Source organism: Euprymna scolopes, chromosome 42 (assembly GCF_053919585.1).
Source record: "Euprymna scolopes isolate OS-2025 chromosome 42, ASM5391958v1, whole genome shotgun sequence".
NCBI classification, from domain to species: Eukaryota; Metazoa; Mollusca; class Cephalopoda; order Sepiida; family Sepiolidae; genus Euprymna; species Euprymna scolopes.
In genome coordinates this window covers 70,048,743-70,071,736 of record NC_136523.1, presented here as the reverse complement: position 1 = coordinate 70,071,736, position 22,994 = coordinate 70,048,743, and the positions used below count along the sequence as shown (strand labels likewise).

Below are 22,994 nucleotides of genomic sequence, written 5' to 3'. Positions count from 1 at the left end.
ATGGAAACATGTTCCAGTGCAACTCTCTCCAACCAAACTGATGATTGACGATCTTAGTGTTATGTTATGGGAGAGGGATTATCAAATAAGATGGTTGCAATAATGAACGGATAAGCCACAGCTGCTTCATCACATTTATAAAACGACATCATATTTATAAAACGACATTACAGAAAAACAAAACAAACAAAACAAACAAACAAACAAAAAAAACTAAGGGCAATAACTCTTCTCTGCTTCCGTGCTGTACAAGGGACATAACCACAACAACATCACTCTTCTTCAACTTTAATTACTTATCAAAATTTTATTTTTATTTATTTTATAATTTATTTATTTATTTTTTTTTGTTAATGGAAGAATATAGAGTCCAGTTGTCTAAGGGTATGGGGAGATTTATAGATTCAGTCTCTATGGGGGTTTATATATCTTCGGGATCTTCTTAGTGTGGTGGTAGATCTACAAGATCCACTAGTGTGTGATTCAGTGGTCAGCTGCTTTATCCGTGAAGGTGATGCCTGGCCCTCAAACCCCTTTCTCTAACTAAGGTCTGGTGATGACCTGTTCCGAAATGTATAGTGTGTATGGTATTGGAACATTGCTGATGTGCAGTTCTCTGTGACACAATTTTATCAGATGAGTGTGGTTGGTCAGATCTACCTTCAAGTATCAAGTTTCTTTTACCTGGTCTGATATTCTTTCCTATTCTATCAGATTTTTTTTCCGTATTTTATTTTTTTATTTTATTAGATGTAATCACTTTCAGACTCAACTATGTATGATCTTGGTGTCGCAGCAGAATGCGGAATGATTCCCAGAGTTTTGTTTTCTCACGTTGGATATTAACTTTTTGCTCCGCATGTAAAGGTTGATGTTTTCTGTTATGTTGCTTGTTATAACAGTTCTTTGATATCTCTTTGTATTACTGTTCTTGTTTTCTCAGCACTAAAATGCTGCTTGGATTCTAGTGGTGTCCATATTTGTCGGCCATTGAGCAATTCTGCTGTTCACAGACATTCACGTGACTCTGTATGCTATCAATCACTAGATAACTGTCTTGTCCAGATTTTTTTTTGCTTTCAGTAATATTCTCTTGCATTTTAAAACCATCATTTCAGCAAATGCGTTAGATATCAGGTAAAGTGGAAGCTATATCTTGTGTAGGAAGCTGTACGATCTGGACTTTAAATTCCTTGCTTGTGAACTGTGGACGATTATCTGAGTATAGAACTTCTGGCACATCTTATTCTTCAAATATTGCCTTTATATTTTTGATGATGATAAGGTGGGGTGGAGGCATCATATGAATGGACTTCGACTACATGAGTCTGCTTCATTATGATTGCTGCCATCTTCATTGACTCCATATATGATTATGTCATCACATATAGAAAGGATGTTTTTTAAGGTCACCAAAATTCTGTTTCATGGCTCTCTGAAATTCATCCTGGGCACATTTTACTCCCGTGGGAAACCTATTGAACATCTACCATATGTATGTCGTCTTGAATTTTCATCCAAGCTTAAGTACCGATATTCAGATTTGATGTCAACAGTTGTGAATCATGTTGCACCATTTAGCTCAGCAATGACGTTCTCAAATGTCAGAGTGATGTAATGTGGTCTGCGTACTGCATTGCTTAAATCACGAGGGTCAAGGCATAGTCTGACCAGACTATTGGTTTTAGTTACAGAAAAAAATGAATTCATCTATGGTGTTGGTTTTGTCACAGGGAATATTATGCCTTGAGCTACTAAGGAATTCAATTTCATTTTTAACTTCTCTTTTAGAGCTATCGGGATTCATCCAGGTGAATGTACAACTCATGGTACTTCTGGATCCATGTGAATGGTATATTCACCAGGTAAACAACTGATAGAATCAAATACATCAAGAAATTCATGAATTTTCTTTCATTTGAATTTTCTTTGCAACTTCATTTTGGCATTGAAGCTGGTTTTGTATTTTGCAAAGATGCTTGGTCATCGTTTGTCCGTATCTGATAAGTGTTTTTATAGCTGTAGCAACTAATATATCAGTATTAGACCTTTGCAAGGCATATTTTCAGGTACACGTGCACTGATCATTGTGGCCCTATCAAGCTGTACTAATTAAGGGATAAAAATATTACCTGATCAGCATGGAGTTTGAACTCAATGTGGCACCGTCCATCATGAAAACAATTGTTGATGCTATTTTAATAAAGGATAAAATCTGCCTACATTGATGATGTGTATGTGATGTGTATGTGGACGAAAGTGTTGTTCCGGCAGCACATGTGAAAGAGCAAAGAACTAGAGAGGCTGCAGAATGGTGCACGAGTACTTGGTTTATAGGTCTGCGGAGAGGATAACAGTGAGTATTGGAAAAGAGGGAACAAAATACCAGACATGTCTTATCTTGTCACATGACAGAATATATTTTCATTATGTGGCAGATTGGTTGGGCACCTTGTTGTAGCGTTCATCAAGTGGAGAGCGTCTGACATTACCACTGGATGAGACAACAAAGTTGACAACATCCCTTTTAACACCATGATTAAGGAGGTTCTCATCAGATTGCACAAAGAAGACCCAGCATGAGGCAAATGATGTGTTGATGGCCAAGATTTTAATGTATGGATTGATGCAAACTCTCTTGCTACCAGCATGTCATTACTATGTGATGGGGCTGTAGTGGAGGATGCTTGTTAGTTATTTCCTAAAAAGGACTCCCAACATATTATCCTCATAAAACTCAAAAAGTTTACTCTTTCGAAGTATTAAATCATTTTTTTTTATCTAAATAAACGAAAACAAAAAGGTCGATGTAAATTTAATTTAAAACATTTTAATTTTAATTTAATACAGATTTTTTGGTGCATCTATAACGTGTACATATAAAATGTTTTTGTCTTCAATTTTAAAAGGCTATATAAAAGAGGGAGATAATTAAAACTTTTAGAGGAATTAAGGGGAGATAACTACAAAATCAAATAAAATTTCCAAGAATACGTTAAAATTAAATAGATTTATTGAAATAAAATTAACATAAAATAATTTAATAATTAAAAAAAAAAAATTAGGCAATGTTTAACTGAATAAAACATGAAAAATGCTTGCGTCCATATTTGGAGAAATCAGATTTGACAAGTTTTATTTGATTTTGTATTTATCTCCACGTTTCATTTCTCGTCAAAATGGAATAACCTCCTCTTTCATGCTACTCTTTTCAATTAAAAACAAAGATATTTCATGTGTACACAATAATGTAGAAACATCTAATTTTCTTGTAATAAGTCACCATTTATCAAGGCTAAAATCACTCGAGAATAAGGGTTAGGGTAACATTGAACTACTCAATTATTTTTCAAAAACAAACAAACAAAAACTGTTGATGGGGCGACAAAATTTTAGGAGTAGGAAGCTGGGAGGAAAAAACAGAATCGTGGAATTCATACTCATTCCACTTGTTAAAAGTTGAAGTGCTTGTGTAAATTACTGATGTTTTAAACCAACGCATTTCAAGTGAAAACATTATTATGTACTTACTTGTCATGTCGAAATTATTATAAATAAAAAAAATTACTAACAATGATCCAAAATTAATCTATAATATTCTAACTGAATGCTATATTTTATTTGTGCATTATAAAAAGTATTTTGACAATAATTATTTTGAAATATAGAATGCTACATTTTATTTGTAAATTTTGAATTTATTTTGAAATATTGTTGCTAAATTTTTAATAATTTCAATTGAATTCAATAAATGCTTCGCTGTTTAATGTTTTCTGTTGTGATACTTTATTGAATTTATTTTGAATTACCAGAAAAAGTTTAGTTAGAAAACAAGCACTAATTTTGTATTGTCTTCCCTTTCCGTTAATATAACTCCTCCAGAAAAAAAAAAGAACTTCCGGCGAGCTAAAGTGTACTTGTGCCAAAACTGTGTGTCGGCCAATGGGAATATAAAAAAAAAAAATCTATTTCATACGTAATACTAGACAAATACAATTTTTCAATAAAATCACACGGAACGTGATCATTACCTTTTTGTATAAGAACCCCCTTCCTCCCGCAAATAGAGCACTTTGGACATTTGCCGTACTCTAACCTGGTAGATGTGAATCAGGCGGCGGCAATAAACCAATTATCTTACGGAAGGAATAGGTATACCTGGAAGGAACCTCCCTCTCCGCACCGAGTTATAGGGCTCCTGTGCATTCTTTTAATCGAAAAATAGCGAGGAAACTATATTTACCTGCCTCTTCCCACTTGAGCGTCGTTATCTAAGATGTCTGATGACAGTGAGCAATTTATCCTCTCTCCACAAGGGAAAACAATGACTTGGTCGTGATCGGACTAGTCGGCATTCCTTAGTAGGGGCGCCTCTAGCAAACAGCAATATTACCCTTACGCCATATGCTAGTTACCTCCTTCGCCCGCCAAAATATATATTTTACCGTTTTTAGTAGTTATATGTGAAAAGTCTGAAAAATTTTGCGATAAAATATTAAATATAATTTAGAATTTAGAGTGAGCGATCAGTTTCTCATATAGATATACCGCAAAATGATCGTCCACTTCCGACTAGCGTATTTAAAGACAAGTAAGTATCTAATCTTTGTTTTTATTTAAGTCTTGATTAATTTCTTTTTTTTTTTGTTATGAGACTTTTTTTTTGTTTTTGTATATGTCAGGTGGGCTTAGGATTAAGGAAAGCATGTCATAATTTTATATTTTTTTTATAAAAAAAATGGAACTTTTTCACTTATGTTGAGTTCCCGTGCTAAAATAACGCTATTATTTAGAAAGCCATTCTAAACATGGCGAGAGGGGGGAACTATCACCTAACAATTTAATAATAAAAAAGATATTGTCAAACTTGAATTTAACTTGAAAATACGATTTAAAAAAATAGCACGGTAACATAAGTGCATAAGCAAACACACACACAGACATGTGTGTGTGTGTTTGTTTATGTCATATGTATAAGTTCAATATAGCTATTAAAAATGTTATATGTCTTCCAAACGCTATCCGGCTAGGAAGTGGGTTATTATTATCACATGATCATTTTACGTTACATTTATATTCGAAACTGATCCCTTGCTCTAAATTCCAAAATAAGAAAAACTGTTCATATTCTATTTTTACCGTCAAGTTTTTCAGACCGCTTACATGTAATCACTTATAAAAGCATTGCTATGTTTAGGTGAATTAGCATACGGTATACACATTCATCAATCGAGCTCCCTTTGCTGCCAGGTTTAGATATGGCTCTGTTCGGCCCTAGAAGTTCGTGCTTTCCAAGCTTACATTCTCTCTGAGGAAGGGTTAATCTTTTGCTCATCGTCCGAGGCGAAGCGAAGAAGCAAGCGGCGCTAACTGGAAATATGACGGGGCTGGGCTGCTCAGATCTTTGTTGTAGTCCAGAGACTAAGCATACTCTGGACTCCAGAGTATGCTTACCCTAGTGCACTGATTTCTCAAAACCACACCCAACCTTCTTACCTCCTGATAAAAAGATAAATAATAATAATCTCCGTCTAGCAGGATAATGTAATGCCTTGGATAGACCCCAAACTCCCAGGGTCTGGGCGCGAAGGCTCCTCCTGATACATAACCAAAAAAAAAAAAAAAAAAAAAAAAAAAAAAAATGAAAAGTTGTCATCAACGAATCAGTTTGATTATTAGTAGTAATTTCGAATTACCTACCTTCGACTTTTTAATATAGATGGGATACGTAATGCATTAAAAGTTGAACTTTCTCAATTACAAGTTAACGGTTTTCGTCTCTATAGATTATCGATGATTTATAATTCGATTGATTGACAATTGCTTCTTGTCCGATGATATCTTCTTAGAAAATAATAGTTTCATTTCTTCAACCAGTTGTTATACTTCCGCAATAAACGAACAGAAAGAAAGAAGGGAGGAAGGGGTATTTCCATACACGCAACAGGTTTACACTGGTTTTTGTTATAGAAGCACACAATAAAATTGCTTGTTACTTTTATAATTTTATATTCCATATCTATACTCATATTGGCACTGCCGGTTTAGCGCTATAAGGTCGGGTGGGACTTTTTCTTCTTAGGAATAAAAAACAAGTTATGCATTTTTATTTTTTTTCCCGATAAAAAGTTTGCTGGTTAGATAAAGCTAGAAACAGACAATGAAAGTAAAAAATAATTTGTCGTTAATAATAAAAAAAAAAAAATTATCCCCATGATAAAAAATGACTCGCTGAAGATGCGAAAAAAAAAACAAACAAAAAAAAAACAAGAAAACAAAACAAAAACAATTAAACGCAGTTCTCAGTAGAAAGGGATATAATCCTACGCCATGTGTGTGTGTGTGTGTATATATATATATATATATATATATATATATATATACATATATATACATATATATATACATATATATATATATATACATATACATATATATATATATACATATATATATATATATACATATACATATATATATATACATATATATATATATACATATATATATACATATATATATATATATACATATATATATATATATATATATATATATACATATATATATATACATATATATATATATATACATATATATATACATATATATATATACATATATATATATATATACATATATATGTATATATATATACATATATATGTATATATATGTATATATATGTATATATATATATTGTATATATATATATATATGTGTATATATATGCATATATATATGTATATATGTGTGTGTGTGTGTGTGTGTGTGTGTGTGTGTGTGTGTGTGTGAAAATATATTTGTCTCTATATAAATGTGTATTTATATGTATGGAAATATGCATTTTTTTACAATTGCGTTACCACTTATCAAGGCCTGAAAGAGACTCGAGGATAAAAGTTACTGAGTGTAAAGTAGACGGGAGTGATGGAAATTGGGTAAAATTTTATTATTTAAAAGGGCTGCTTAACACGAACTTGTTTACATTGGACTTGAAGACGACCACATTGGGAAAACAGGCCAGCAGAACAGAGTGACACAGGTGCACAATTCTGGCACAGAAATTTTGTTCATAAAATTTGTGTTTAGATTTACGTACAGATAGAGAGTGGGGGAATTGTTAGCAATTGTTGCAGTTAGACGAGTATTTATTGTGAATGTTTTGCAGAGGAGGACCATAGACTAAAGCTTAGTCGAGCACTTGCCATGAAAACAACGACAGAACAAAAATAGATAATTAACGTTTCATCTGTGAGAAAGAAGTTGCAAAGATGAGAAAAACGCATCACCCACTAGATTTCTAACTGTAATCCTAAACCTGATAGGTAAATTAGGGTGAGCCGAGCACCATCCTCTCCTCTCAAATGTGTCAACAGTTTTCTATTTTATTTAATTTTATTTCCACTTTTATTCCATTTTATTTCATTTTATTTTATTTGATTTCATTTTATTTCATTATATTTCATTTTATTTCATTTTATTTCATTTTATTCCATTTTATTTTATTTTATTTTATTTTATTTCATTTTATTTTATTTTATTCAATTTTATTTCATTTTATTTCCATTATATTTCATTATGTTTTATTTTATTCCATTTTATTTAATTTTATTTTATTTCATTTTATTTTATTTCATTTTATTTTATTTTATTTCATTTTATTTTATTTCATTTTATTTGATTTGATTTCATTTTATTCAATTTTATTTCATTTTATTTCATTTTATTCCATTTTATTCCATTTTATTTTATTTTATTTCATTTTATTTCATTTAATTTTATTTTATTTCATTTTATTTCATTTTATTCTATTTTATTTCATTTTATTCCATTTTATTCCATTTTATTTTATTTTATTCCATTTTATTTCATTTTATTTAATTTTATTTTATTTTATTTCATTTTATTTCATTTTATTTAATTTTATTCCATTTTATTTTATTTTATTCCATTTTATTTCATTTTATTCCATTTTATTTTATTTTATTTCATTTTATTTAATTTAATTTCATTTTTTGTTATTTTATTTCATTTTATTTTATTTGATTTCATTTTATTTCATTTTATTCCATTTTATTTCATTTTATTCCATTTTATTTTATTTTATTTAATTTAATTTCATTTTTTGTTATTTTATTCCATTTTATTTCATTTTATTTCATTTTATTCCATTTTATTTCATTTTATTTTATTTTATTTTATTTAATTTCATTTCTTGTTATTTTATTTTATTTTATTCCATTTTATTTAATTTTATTTCCATTATATTTCATTATATTTCATTTTATTTCCATTTTATTTCATTTTTTTACAAGTTATTCAATATTATTTCCATTTTTTTCCATTTTATTTCCATTTTATTTCATTTTATTCAATTTTATTTCATTTTATTCCATTTTATTTCATTTTATTTCATTTTACTCCATTTTATTTCATTTTATTCAATTTTATTTTATTTTATTTCATTTTATTTCATTTTATTCCATTTTATTTCATTTTATTCCATTTTATTTTATTTTATTTCATTTTATTACATTTTATTCAATTTTATTTCATTTTATTCCATTTTATTTCATTTTATTCAATTTTATTTCATTTTATTCCATTTTATTTCATTTTATTCAATTTTATTTCATTTTATTCCATTTTATTTCATTTTATTTCATTTTATTTCATTTTATTCCATTTTATTTCATTTTATTCCATTTTATTTCATTTTATTCCCTTTTATTTCATTTTATTCCATTTTATTTCATTTTATTTTATTTCATTTCATTTTATTCCATTTTATTTCATTTTATTCCATTTTATTTTATTTTATTTCATTTTATTTCATTTTATTCCATTTTATTCCATTTTATTTCATTTTATTCAATTTTATTTCATTTTATTCCATTTTATTTCATTTTATTCCATTTTATTTCATTTTATGCCATTTTATTTCATTTTATTTTATTTTATTTCATTTTATTTCATTTTATTCCATTTTATTTCATTTTATTTCATTTTATTTCATTTTATTCCATTTTATTTTATTTTATTTTCATTTTATTCCATTTTATTTCATTTTATTTCATTTTATTTCATTTTATTTCATTTTATTCCATTTTTTTTCATTTTATTTCATTTTATTCCATTTTATTTCATTTTATTCCATTTTATTTTATTTTATTCCATTTTTTTTATTTTATTCCATTTTATTTCATTTTATTTCATTTTATTCCATTTTATTTCATTTTATTTCATTTTATTTCAATTTATTTCATTTTATTTCATTTTATTCCATTTTATTTCATTTTATTCAATTTTATTCCATTTTTTTTCATTTTATTTCATTTTATATCATTTTATTTTCATTTTATTTTATTTTATTTCATTTTATTTCATTTTATTCCATTTTATTTCATTTTATTTCATTTTATTTCATTTTATTCCATTTTATTCCATTTTATTTCATTTTATTTCATTTTATTTTCATTTTATTTCATTTTATTTCATTTTATTTCATTTTATTTCATTTTATTCCATTTTATTTAATTTTATTCCATTTTATTTCATTTTATTTCATTTTATTTCATTTTATTCCATTTTATTCCATTTTATTTTATTTTATTCCATTTTATTTCATTTTATTTCATTTTATTCAATTTTATTTTATTTTATTTTATTTTATTTTATTTCATTTTATTCCATTTTATTCCATTTTATTTCATTTTATTTCATTTTATTCCATTTTATTCCATTTTATTTTATTTTATTCCATTTTATTTCATTTTATTTCATTTTATTTCATTTTATTTTCATTTTATTTCATTTTATTTTCATTTTATTCCATTTTATTTCATTTTATTTTCATTTTATTTTCATTTTATTTCATTTTATTTTCATTTTATTTCATTTTATTTCATTTTATTTTCATTTTATTTCATTTTATTTCATTTTATTCCATTTTATTTTCATTATATTTCATTTTATTTCATTTTATTTCATTTTATTTTCATTTTATTTTCATTTTATTTTATTTTATTTCATTTTATTCCATTTTTTTTCATTTTATTTCATTTTATTTCATTTTATTCCATTTTATTTCATTTTATTCCATTTTTTTTCATTTTATTTCATTTTATTTTATTTTATTTCATTTTATTTCATTTTATTTTCATTTTATTTCATTTTATTTCATTTTATTTCATTTTATTTTCATTTTATTTTCATTTTATTTCATTTTATTTCATTTTATTTTCATTTTATTTCATTTTATTTCATTTTATTTCATTTTTATTCCATTTTATTTTCATTTTATTCCATTTTATTTCATTTTATTTCATTTTTTTTCATTTTATTCCATTTTATTTTCATTTTATTTCATTTTATTATCATTTTATTTCATTTTATTTTCATTTTATTCCATTTTATTTTCATTTTATTTCATTTTATTTAATTTTATTTAATTTTATTTAATTTTATTTTCATTTTATTTTCATTTTATTTTCATTTTATTCCATTTTATTTTCATTTTATTTCATTTTATTTAATTTTATTTAATTTTATTTAATTTTATTTTCATTTTATTTTCATTTTATTTTCATTTTATTACATTTTATTTAATTTTATTTAATTTTATTTTCATTTTATTTAATTTTATTTTCATTTTATTCCATTTTTTTTCATTTTATTCCATTTTATTTCATTTTATTCCATTTTATTTTCATTTTATTTCATGTTATTTTCATTTTATTTCATTTTATTTTCATTTTATTTTCATTTTATTTTCATTTTATTTCATTTTTTTTCATTTTATTTTCATTTTATTTTCATTTTATTTTCATTTTTTTTCATTTTATTTCATTTTATTTAATTTTATTTTCATTTTATTTTCATTTTATTCCATTTTATTTCATTTTATTTCATTTTATTTCATTTTATTCCATTTTTTTTATTTTATTTCATTTTTTTTTCATTTTATTTCATTTTATTTCATTTTATTCCATTTTATTTCATTTTATTTCATTTTATTCCATTTTATTTCATTTTATTCAATTTTATTTTATTTCATTTTATTTCATTTTATTCCATTTTATTTAATTTTATTCCATTTTTTTTCATTTTATTTCATTTTATTTCATTTTATTCCATTTTATTTCATTTTATTTCATTTATTTTCATTTTATTCCATTTTATTTTATTTTATTTCATTTTATTTTCATTTTTTTTTTCATTTTATTTCATTTTATTTTCATTTTATTTTCATTTTATTCCATTTTATTTCATTTTATTTCATTTTATTTCATTTTATTCCATTTTATTTCATTTTATTCCATTTTATTTCATTTTATTCAATTTTATTTCATTTTATTTCATTTTATTCCATTTTATTTCATTTTATTCAATTTTATTTCATTTTATTTCAGTTTATTTCATTTTATTCCATTTTATTTCATTTTATTCCATTTTATTTCATTTTATTTCATTTTATTTCATTTTATTCCATGTTATTTCATTTTATTTCATTTTATTCCATTTTATTTCATTTTATTTTCATTTTATTTCATTTTATTTCATTTTATTTCATTTTATTTCATTTTATTCCATTTTATTTCATTTTATTTCATTTTATTCCATTTTATTCCATTTTATTTCATTTTATTTTCATTTTATTCCATTTTATTTTCATTTTATTTCATTTTATTTCATTTTATTCCATTTTATTTCATTTTATTCCATTTTATTTTATTTTATTTCATTTTATTACATTTTATTCAATTTTATTTCATTTTATTCCATTTTATTTCATTTTATTCAATTTTATTTCATTTTATTTCATTTTATTCCATTTTATTTCATTTTATTGCATTTTATTTCATTTTATTTCAGTTTATTTCATTTTATTCCATTTTATTTCATTTTATTTCATTTTATTCCATTTTATTTCATTTTATTTCATTTTATTTCATTTTATTCCATGTTATTTCATTTTATTTCATTTTATTTCATTTTATTCCATTTTATTTCATTTTATTTTCATTTTATTTCATTTTATTCCATTTTATTTCATTTTATTTCATTTTATTTCATTTTATTCCATTTTATTTCATTTTATTCCATTTTATTCCATTTTATTTCATTTTATTTTCATTTTATTCCATTTTATTTTCATTTTATTTCATTTAATTTTATTTTATTTCATTTTATTTCATTTTATTCTATTTTATTTCATTTTATTTCATTTTATTCCATTTTATTTTATTTTATTCCATTTTATTTCATTTTATTTAATTTTATTTTATTTTATTTCATTTTATTTCATTTTATTTAATTTTATTCCATTTTATTTTATTTTATTCCATTTTATTTCATTTTATTCCATTTTATTTTATTTTATTTCATTTTATTTAATTTAATTTCATTTTTTGTTATTTTATTTCATTTTATTTTATTTGATTTCATTTTATTTCATTTTATTTCATTTTATTTCATTTTATTCCATTTTATTTCATTTTATTTTATTTTATTTTATTTAATTTCATTTCTTGTTATTTTATTTTATTTTATTCCATTTTATTTAATTTTATTTCCATTATATTTCATTATATTTCATTTTATTTCCATTTTATTTCATTTTTTTACAAGTTATTCAATATTATTTCCATTTTTTTCCATTTTATTTCCATTTTATTTCATTTTATTCAATTTTATTTCATTTTATTCCATTTTATTTCATTTTATTTCATTTTACTCCATTTTATTTCATTTTATTCAATTTTATTTTATTTTATTTCATTTTATTTCATTTTATTCCATTTTATTTCATTTTATTCCATTTTATTTTATTTTATTTCATTTTATTACATTTTATTCAATTTTATTTCATTTTATTCCATTTTATTTCATTTTATTCAATTTTATTTCATTTTATTCCATTTTATTTCATTTTATTCAATTTTATTTCATTTTATTCCATTTTATTTCATTTTATTTCATTTTATTCCATTTTATTTCATTTTATTCCATTTTATTTCATTTTATTCCATTTTATTTCATTTTATTCCATTTTATTTCATTTTATTTTATTTCATTTCATTTTATTCCATTTTATTTCATTTTATTTTATTTTATTTCATTTTATTTCATTTTATTCCATTTTATTCCATTTTATTTCATTTTATTCAATTTTATTTCATTTTATTCCATTTTATTTCATTTTATTCCATTTTATTTCATTTTATTCCATTTTATTTCATTTTATTTTATTTTATTTCATTTTATTTCATTTTATTTCATTTTATTTCATTTTATTTCATTTTATTCCATTTTATTTTATTTTATTTTCATTTTATTCCATTTTATTTCATTTTATTTCATTTTATTCCATTTTTTTTCATTTTATTTCATTTTATTCCATTTTATTTCATTTTATTCCATTTTATTTTATTTTATTCCATTTTTTTTATTTTATTCCATTTTATTTCATTTTATTTCATTTTATTCCATTTTATTTCATTTTATTTCATTTTATTTCAATTTATTTCATTTTATTTCATTTTATTCCATTTTATTTCATTTTATTCCATTTTATTCCATTTTTTTTCATTTTATTTCATTTTATATCATTTTATTTTCATTTTATTTTATTTTATTTCATTTTATTTCATTTTATTCCATTTTATTTCATTTTATTTCATTTTATTTCATTTTATTCCATTTTATTTCATTTTATTTCATTTTATTTTCATTTTATTTCATTATATTTCATTTTATTTTATTTTATTTCATTTTATTTCATTTTATTCCATTTTATTTCATTTTATTCCATTTTATTCCATTTTATTTTATTTTATTTTATTTTATTTTATTTTATTTCATTTTATTCCATTTTATTCCATTTTATTTCATTTTATTTCATTTTATTCCATTTTATTCCATTTTATTTTATTTTATTCCATTTTATTTCATTTTATTTCATTTTATTTCATTTTATTTTCATTTTATTTCATTTTATTTTCATTTTATTCCATTTTATTTCATTTTATTTTCATTTTATTTTCATTTTATTTCATTTTATTTTCATTTTATTTCATTTTATTTCATTTTATTTTCATTTTATTTCATTTTATTTTCATTTTATTCCATTTTATTTTCATTTTATTCCATTTTTTTTTCATTTTATTTCATTTTATTTCATTTTATTTTATTTTATTTCATTTTATTTCATTTTATTTCATTTTATTTTCATTTTATTTCATTTTATTTCATTTTATTTTCATTTTATTTCATTTTATTTCATTTTATTTCATTTTATTCCATTTTATTTTCATTATATTTCATTTTATTTCATTTTATTTCATTTTATTTTCATTTTATTTTCATTTTATTTTATTTTATTTCATTTTATTCCATTTTTTTTTCATTTTATTTCATTTTATTTCATTTTATTCCATTTTATTTCATTTTATTCCATTTTTTTTTATTTTATTTCATTTTATTTTATTTTATTTCATTTTATTTCATTTTATTTTCATTTTATTTCATTTTATTTCATTTTATTTTCATTTTATTTTCATTTTATTTCATTTTATTTCATTTTATTTTCATTTTATTTCATTTTATTTCATTTTTATTCCATTTTATTTTCATTTTATTCCATTTTATTTCATTTTATTTCATTTTTTTTCATTTTATTCCATTTTATTTTCATTTTATTTCATTTTATTATCATTTTATTTCATTTTATTTTCATTTTATTCCATTTTATTTTCATTTTATTTCATTTTATTTCATTTTATTTTCATTTTATTTTCATTTTATTTTCATTTTATTTTCATTTTATTCCATTTTATTTTCATTTTATTTCATTTTATTTAATTTTATTTAATTTTATTTAATTTTATTTTCATTTTATTTTCATTTTATTTTCATTTTATTACATTTTATTTAATTTTATTTAATTTTATTTTCATTTTATTTCATTTTATTTTCATTTTATTCCATTTTTTTTCATTTTATTCCATTTTATTTCATTTTATTCCATTTTATTTTCATTTTATTTCATGTTATTTTCATTTTATTTCATTTTATTTTCATTTTATTTTCATTTTATTTTCATTTTATTTCATTTTATTTCATTTTATTTTCATTTTATTTTCATTTTATTTTCATTTTTTTTCATTTTATTTCATTTTATTTCATTTTATTTTCATTTTATTTTCATTTTATTCCATTTTATTTCATTTTATTTCATTTTATTTCATTTTATTCCATTTTTTTTTATTGTATTTCATTTTTTTTTCATTTTATTCCATTTTATTTCATTTTATTCCATTTTATTTCATTTTATTCAATTTTATTTTATTTCATTTTATTTCATTTTATTCCATTTTATTTAATTTTATTCCATTTTTTTTCATTTTATTTCATTTTATTTCATTTTATTCCATTTTATTTCATTTTATTTCATTTTTTTTCATTTTATTCCATTTTATTTTATTTTATTTCATTTTATTTTCATTTTTTTTTTCATTTTATTTCATTTTATTTTCATTTTATTTTCATTTTATTCCATTTTATTTCATTTTATTTCATTTTATTTCATTTTATTCCATTTTATTTCATTTTATTCCATTTTATTTCATTTTATTCCATTTTTTTTAATTTTATTTCATTTTATTTCATTTTATTCCATTTTATTTCATTTTATTCAATTTTATTTCATTTTATTTCATTTTATTCCATTTTATTTCATTTTATTCAATTTTATTTCATTTTATTTCAGTTTATTTCATTTTATTTCATTTTATTTCATTTTATTTCATTTTATTTCATTTTATTCCATGTTATTTCATTTTATTTCATTTTATTTCATTTTATTCCATTTTATTTCATTTTATTTTCATTTTATTTCATTTTATTCCATTTTATTCCATTTTATTTCATTTTATTTCATTTTATTTCATTTTATTCCATTTTATTTCATTTTATTTCATTTTATTCCATTTTATTTCATTTTATTTCATTTTATTTTCATTTTATTCCATTTTATTTTCATTTTATTTCATTTTATTTCATTTTATTCCATTTTATTTCATTTTATTTCATTTTATTTCATTTTATTCCATTTTATTTCATTTTATTCCATTTTATTTCATTTCATTTTATTTCATTTTATTTCATTTTATTCCATTTTATTCCATTTTATTTCATTTTATTTCATTTTATTTTCATTTTATTTCATTTTATTTCATTTTATTCCATTTTATTTCATTTTATTTTCATTTTATTTCATTTTATTTCATTTTATTCTATTTTATTTCATTTTATTTTCATTTTATTCCATTTTATTTTCATTTTATTACATTTTATTTAATTTTATTTCATTTTATTTTCATTTTATTTTCATTTTATTTTCATTTGATTTTACTTTATTTCATTTTATTTCATTTTATTTTCATTTTCTTTTCTTTTATTTAATTTTAGAATGTATTATATATGTATCTTATACAGGTAGAGCATTGTATCTTGAGTGAGGTGTATTCTGGAGTTGTGGAATGGTGCAACCATTTTCTCAGTGACCTTGGCAGCCGATTTAATGTTAGGCCAGGACTGAAGGTCAGTTCCAGAAGATTATCTAAGGAGGATGCTTCCCCGCGACGAAAGCCATTCATTTCAATTGGGGCCAAGTAGGTATTGGTGGTGAAAAGATAGAAGTTTGGTTTTGGATGGATTCAAATTAAACAGTCCCTTTTGCGCTATTGCACCATGCACTCAAGATCAGAGGAGAGGAACTCAAAGAGATCTTGGTCATCGCTGGCATTTGAAGTGTTGCTATAGATCAAAGGTTGACAACCTATGACCAACAGGCTGGATTCGGCCTGCAAAGGCATTTTGACTAGCCCACGAGCCTGATTACCAATGACTCTACTTTTAACATGAGAAACGAGGCAAAAGGCCGACTATTATCTCCCCCCCCCCTCCCAGCTAAATTTGATTACTATTACCGCAAAAAGAACAAACAAAACCGATCACAACCCAATCACTCCCATTTCAGTGTAAAACATTAAAAATAATAAACAGAAAACACAAACTGAGAACCAATTTGACTAAGCGACCAGCGACAAATATTAGATGGGTACAGTTTCAAAGGATAATTTTGTCTTAGTGGCTTTCTATTTCATTCCTCCAATAGCGCTATCCCAAGCCTTGGAATTAACCATAAAATTGTGAAAATTCATCCATTAATAGATATTTTATGCCCATCCTTTAAGTTTAAAATGTCGTAAAAACTGCAAATAATTTTTGTATTAAACGCAGGCAGGTGACCTTGCATATTTTTGTGATGTATGCTGGCTTAGCCGAGGATCGATGTTAAAACGAGTACTTAGTAACTCATTTGAATCATTTAAATTTAATATGTTGCGGGACTACGGGTGTCGATGTTAGTCCTGCAAACTCCAAGAAATAAAAATAAAAATGTGTGTAAAATGGAGTTGAACAATAAAGCAAAGATGACTGATGTGGAGAATAAATTTAATAAAAAATTTATTTTTTCAAAATCGTAAATAAGTGAACAGAAAAGACCAGAAAGTTTCTTCTTAATTTAGTCTCTTCCTGCGACTGAGGTAATAAAATGAAGTGAAGTAGAAAAATAAAAGTTCTCGGTCAGAAATAAACAGTCCTTTTTAGGAATAATTAAACAACAAAAAAAGAGTCCATCGTTTACTTCAGCCAAGAATCAGAAAAGGGTTACAAAAGTTCATCTCCACGTGCACGTGGGAAAGTAAATTTGGGGTGCGCACGAGTTTAACGTCCCGTGGACGGAATTGGCGTTGTTCGTTTACCGCATACTGGCTGGACTCAACTGATTAGTTTTAGCACAAAATACCCTTTTTATAGATTTCCAACTGGTTCACCGAACGCTGTCTAAAAAAATATTTTTGAAATTTGTTTTCTTTGTAATCCGATTAGATGAAAAAAACATCTTTGTGACGTAAGATGCTTTGGAAGACGTCCGCATGAAAAGGCAGAGTTTAGTTTATATCCCACAGAATTTGCGTGGGTGTAGAAAGGAAATGTGTGCGTAGCTAAAACGACCTTTACACTGCTGCGCATGTGCAACTGGATTTTATAGTTGGAGCTGAGCGTCATTATTCTGTTTGAGTAGATTTCGCTGTGGCAACGGCAAGGCAATGACAAATACTTCAAGGTTATAACAGCTTATAAATTACATGTTATAATCATTGTTTGTTGCTGATAAAAAACCCCCAAAAACTTGTATTATGGGAACATCAACTTAGAAATAAAAATTATGCTCATTTCCCATCATTCTAACCCGACAGGATTCAGAGCTACATGTGAATGTAATCCAGGATTTTCGAAATGAATTTGTATCACATTTTACTGACTTTCGTCTGCATAAAAATAATTTCAAATTGTTTGCTGCATAAAAATAATTTCAAATTGTTTGCTGCATAAAAATAATTTCAAATTGTTTGCTGCATAAAAATAATTTCAAATTGTTTGCTGCATAAAAATAATTTCAAATTGTTTGCTGCATAAAAATAATTTCAAATTGTTTGCTGCATAAAAATAATTTCAAATTGTTTGCTGCATAAAAATAATTTTAAATTGTTTGCCGCATAAAAATAATTTCAAGTTGTTTGCTGCATAAAAATAATTTCAAGTTGTTTGCTGCATAAAAATAATTTCAAATTGTTTGCTGCATAAAAATAATTTCAAATTGTTTGCTGCATAAAAATAATTTCAAATTGTTTGCTGCATAAAAATAATTTCAAATTGTTTGCTACATAAAAATAATTTCAAATTGTTTGCTGCATAAAAATAATTTCAAGTTGTTTGCTGCATAAAAATAATTTCTAATTGTTTGCTGCATAAAAATAATTTCAAATTGTTTGCTGCATAAAAATAATTTTAAATTGTTTGCTGCATAAAAATAATTTCAAGTTGTTTGCTGCATAAAAATAATTTCAAGTTGTTTGCTGCATAAAAATAATTTCAAATTGTTTGCTGCATAAAAATAATTTCAAATTGTTTGCTGCATAAAAATAATTTTAAATTGTTTGCTGCATAAAAATAATTTCAAATTGTTTGCTGCATAAAAATAATTTCAAATTGTTTGCTGCATAAAAATAATTTCAAGTTGTTTGCTGCATAAAAATAATTTCAAATTGTTTGCTGCATAAAAATAATTTCAAATTGTTTGCTGCATAAAAATAATTTCAAATTGTTTGCTGCATAAAAATAATTTTAAATTGTTTGCTGCATAAAAATAATTTCAAATTGTTTGCTGCATAAAAATAATTTCAAATTGTTTGCTGCATAAAAATAATTTCAAATTGTTTGCTGCATAAAAATAATTTCAAATTGTTTGCTGCATAAAAATAATTTCAAATTGTTTGCTGTATAAAAATAATTTTAAATTGTTTGCTTCATAAAAATAATTTCAAATTGTTTGCTGCATAAAAATAATTTCAAATTGTTTGCTGCATAAAAATAATTTCAAATTGTTTGCAGCATAAAAATAATTTCAAATTGTTTGCTGCATAAAAATAATTTCAAATTGTTTGCTGCATAAAAATAATTTCAAATTGTTTGCTGCATAAAAATAATTTCAAATTGTTTGCTGCATAAAAATAATTTCAAATTGTTTGCTGCATAAAAATAATTTCAAATTGTTTGATGCATAAAAATAATTTCAAATTGTTTGCTGCATAAAAATAATTTCAAATTGTTTGCTGCATAAAAATAATTTCAAATTGTTTGCTGCATAAAAATAATTTTAAATTGTTTGCTGCATAAAAATAATTTCAAATTGTTTGCTGCATAAAAATAATTTCAAGTTGTTTGCTGCATAAAAATAATTTCAAATTGTTTGCTGCATAAAAATAATTTCAAGTTGTTTGCTACATAAAAATAATTTCAAATTGTTTGCTGCATAAAAATAATTTCAAATTGTTTGCTGCATAAAAATAATTTTAAATTGTTTGCTGCATAAAAATAATTTCAAATTGTTTGCTGCATAAAAATAATTTCAAATTGTTTGCTGCATAAAAATAATTTCAAATTGTTTGCTGCATAAAAATAATTTCAAGTTGTTTGCTGCATAAAAATAATTTCAAATTGTTTGCGGCATAAAAATAATTTCAAGTTGTTTGCTGCATAAAAATAATTTCAAATTGTTTGCTGCATAAAAATAATTTTAAATTGTTTGCTGCCCTTTCTGATTTGGAGACAGTATCGGAATGTTTTCAAATGTAATTGATAGAAATGCAGTTTGACAGTCTATTAAGATAAACATTTAATTCCCAAAATATTTAATTAATTTTAAGCGAAAAATATTTTTCCAAGTGGAACATATTTCAAATTAGTGATTCATGCAAAATGATGGCATCTTTCTTTGGAAGTACCTATCAATGCGAAAAGCTTTTTTCAAAATTGAAGTAAACTAAGAACAATTTGAGAACAACATCTTAGCAACATCTTACTTTTAGCTTCAACAAAAACAAAACTACCCCCCCTGCCAAGTTTCCCATTAATTCTTTGGTTGTTGGTGATAGCTTAACACCACTACTATGTCTTTATAAACAAATTATTCCAACAATGTTTTCAATTGAATAATATTTTGACTACTATATTCATCTGCTGTTAATATAAATTATTTAAATGTGTATTCAACACTTATGATCAAATGTGAATATGCAGATCTGTCAACACTTTTCAATGTAACTATATTGTCGATCTTCAAATTGAATTTGTTGTTGTTTATTTCGTCACTTCTTTTTTCCTCTTACTTTCCTTCTCTGGCCTGCTCTAACTAAGTCTGCCGACCTATTCCACAAATCCTAAAACTCTATCATGAAAAGTCTCCAGAAAGAATGCACGATTAATCGTGAACCCAGAACTCCAACTTCCAACGTAGACCCCAATTACCATGTCTCCTCCAACATCAAGGGTCTACGTTCCAATTTTCCAGAGGTTAAAATCCAATTACAGGAGACTAAACTAGCAAATTTCTCGACAGAGGCTTCAGGGCAATTGCCCTTGACTTATCAAAGGCTTTTGATAAGGTATGACATAAAGGTCTACTTCACAAAATCTCCAGTTATGGTATAGATAAAAATGTCTTTTCAATTATCAAATCATTTCTCTCTGATAGGTTCATAAGAGTAGTAGTTGATGGACAGAAGCTCTCAGTAGTAATACTGGAGTTCCTCAGGGGTTCATCTTGGGCCCAACACTCTTCCTGATCTCCATCAATGATTTCCCAAATCACATCCTAAGATCATTCGTAGACATTTATGCTGATGACACTACCATCTATGGCAACACTTCAAAAGCCATAAATGACCAAATACTCTCTGACTTTCTTTTCTCATCTTGATCACGTGGTGCAATAGTTAAAGAGGTGGCTGGTTAATTTTAATGCATCTAAAACCATCATCAACGCTCTGATCTCCATCTGGCATCAATTGAAATGAATGGCTCTCATCTTGGGGAGGCTTCATGTTTTGACAAGCTTCTAGGTCTGACCTTTACTCCTGATCAAATTTAACATGAAGAGAAAGTTTCTTTGTGACTTCAAAATAAAAATAAAACAAATTACTGGTAGAAATCCGCCCAATAAAAGTTACTGACAGTACTGAAATAATGAAATTATTATTTAGAAAGTCATCATCAACATGTAGAGAAAGTTTCTTTGTAAACTATCCTGCACTTTCACCTAACAATTTAATAAATAAACATGGGAAATTGAAACCCTCGCCGGAAGTTATATTACGGATAAAGTTTAATATCAGGAAAAGGAAACTGACCAAACACCGTTTGGTGCTAACTTTGAATCGGATGCCAATATTTAGCAAGTTATCAGTGCTTTTGTTTTGTTTTTATTTGTTTATGTTTTTCCCTAATTCATAATTATAACTTTTTGTTGTTGTGAAAAGCACTTAGCTATTGCTAGCAGGGAGACCCGACATTGCCCGGGATTGAATGATGAAAAACGAATGTTTCACACTTCCATATTTTTATTGTTATCAAAATCGGTGAAATCGTCTATTTTTCAATCAAATCGATTGATTGCCTGCTCTAGTTGGGGACCCATCGTGGTGCACCGGAAGGAAAATTCCCATGCCTTCCTTCAGAATGACTTAGTTCACAATACTTTGTAGTCTACATTGCAATGTAAAGAACTTACTGTTGAGTTTATGAAATTATTTTTGATAAATATTTGTCTGGTTTCCGTCTTAATATTTTCCTTTAAAATGACGACTTAGGTATGTTTTCGTGTGTGCTGAAAACGAATATCGTATTTAAATTTTCCGCAAATAATTAGTTTCCAGATATTTAGTAATGTCATTTCTAATGTTATTGCTGGTGATTATCTTGTTACATGCGAGCATGCACTTGTTCATGTAAATGCAATCTCAAGAAACTATGCGCAAGCGCGTGCATAGCAAGATGGCCACAACCAATAACATAAGAAATGACATTGCTTAATATCGAGCGAACTACTTATTTGCGGAAATTTAAATGCGATATTTGTTTTCAGCATACTTAAAAACTTAGAAAAGTGTCCATTTTAAAGGAAAATGTTAAGTTAGAAACCAGGTAAAAATTTACTTTTTTTTTTAAATAAATAATGTCTTGAATTAAAGTTTAAAGAGTAAAAGTCAAGTATCATGGTTCAGTTGTGCTTTAAACAGAACATTCATTTCAGATGCCATATTAAAGAACATACTGTGAAAAAGTACATAGCAAGCATACCCGGTGAACCAAGTGCAAGTGAAATACAAACGATTGCACTGAAAGGGACGGCTAGAATCCTGAAAAGATCTCTTGGTTGGACTCACTAAAATAGGGGTAAATGTCAGACATCTGGTTGGATGTCCCATCCCCTAGAAGAAAAAGTTTAAGAAAAATGAAAAAAAAAAAGTGATTTTATACGCCTAGCCTTTCTGCTTATGCTTTGATAATGGCTTTGCAAG

General features: G+C 24.0%; 1 protein-coding gene across 2 annotated transcripts in view; it reads right to left on the bottom strand.

The window, feature by feature from the left end:
• The window catches only part of LOC145267138 (uncharacterized), a 161,391-nt gene extending 155,368 nt beyond the window's left edge, over window positions 1-6,023 (bottom strand). The window contains exon 1 of one of the 2 annotated variants that reach the window (XM_080123181.1): window positions 5,701-6,023. The gene's annotated coding sequence lies outside the window, so the exon portion shown is untranslated. Of the gene's footprint in view, window positions 1-4,243; window positions 4,315-5,700 lie in introns of those variants that run through there. The other variant, XM_080123182.1, reaches the window with a different exon arrangement.
• Window positions 6,024-22,994: the final 16,971 nt, after the last annotated feature.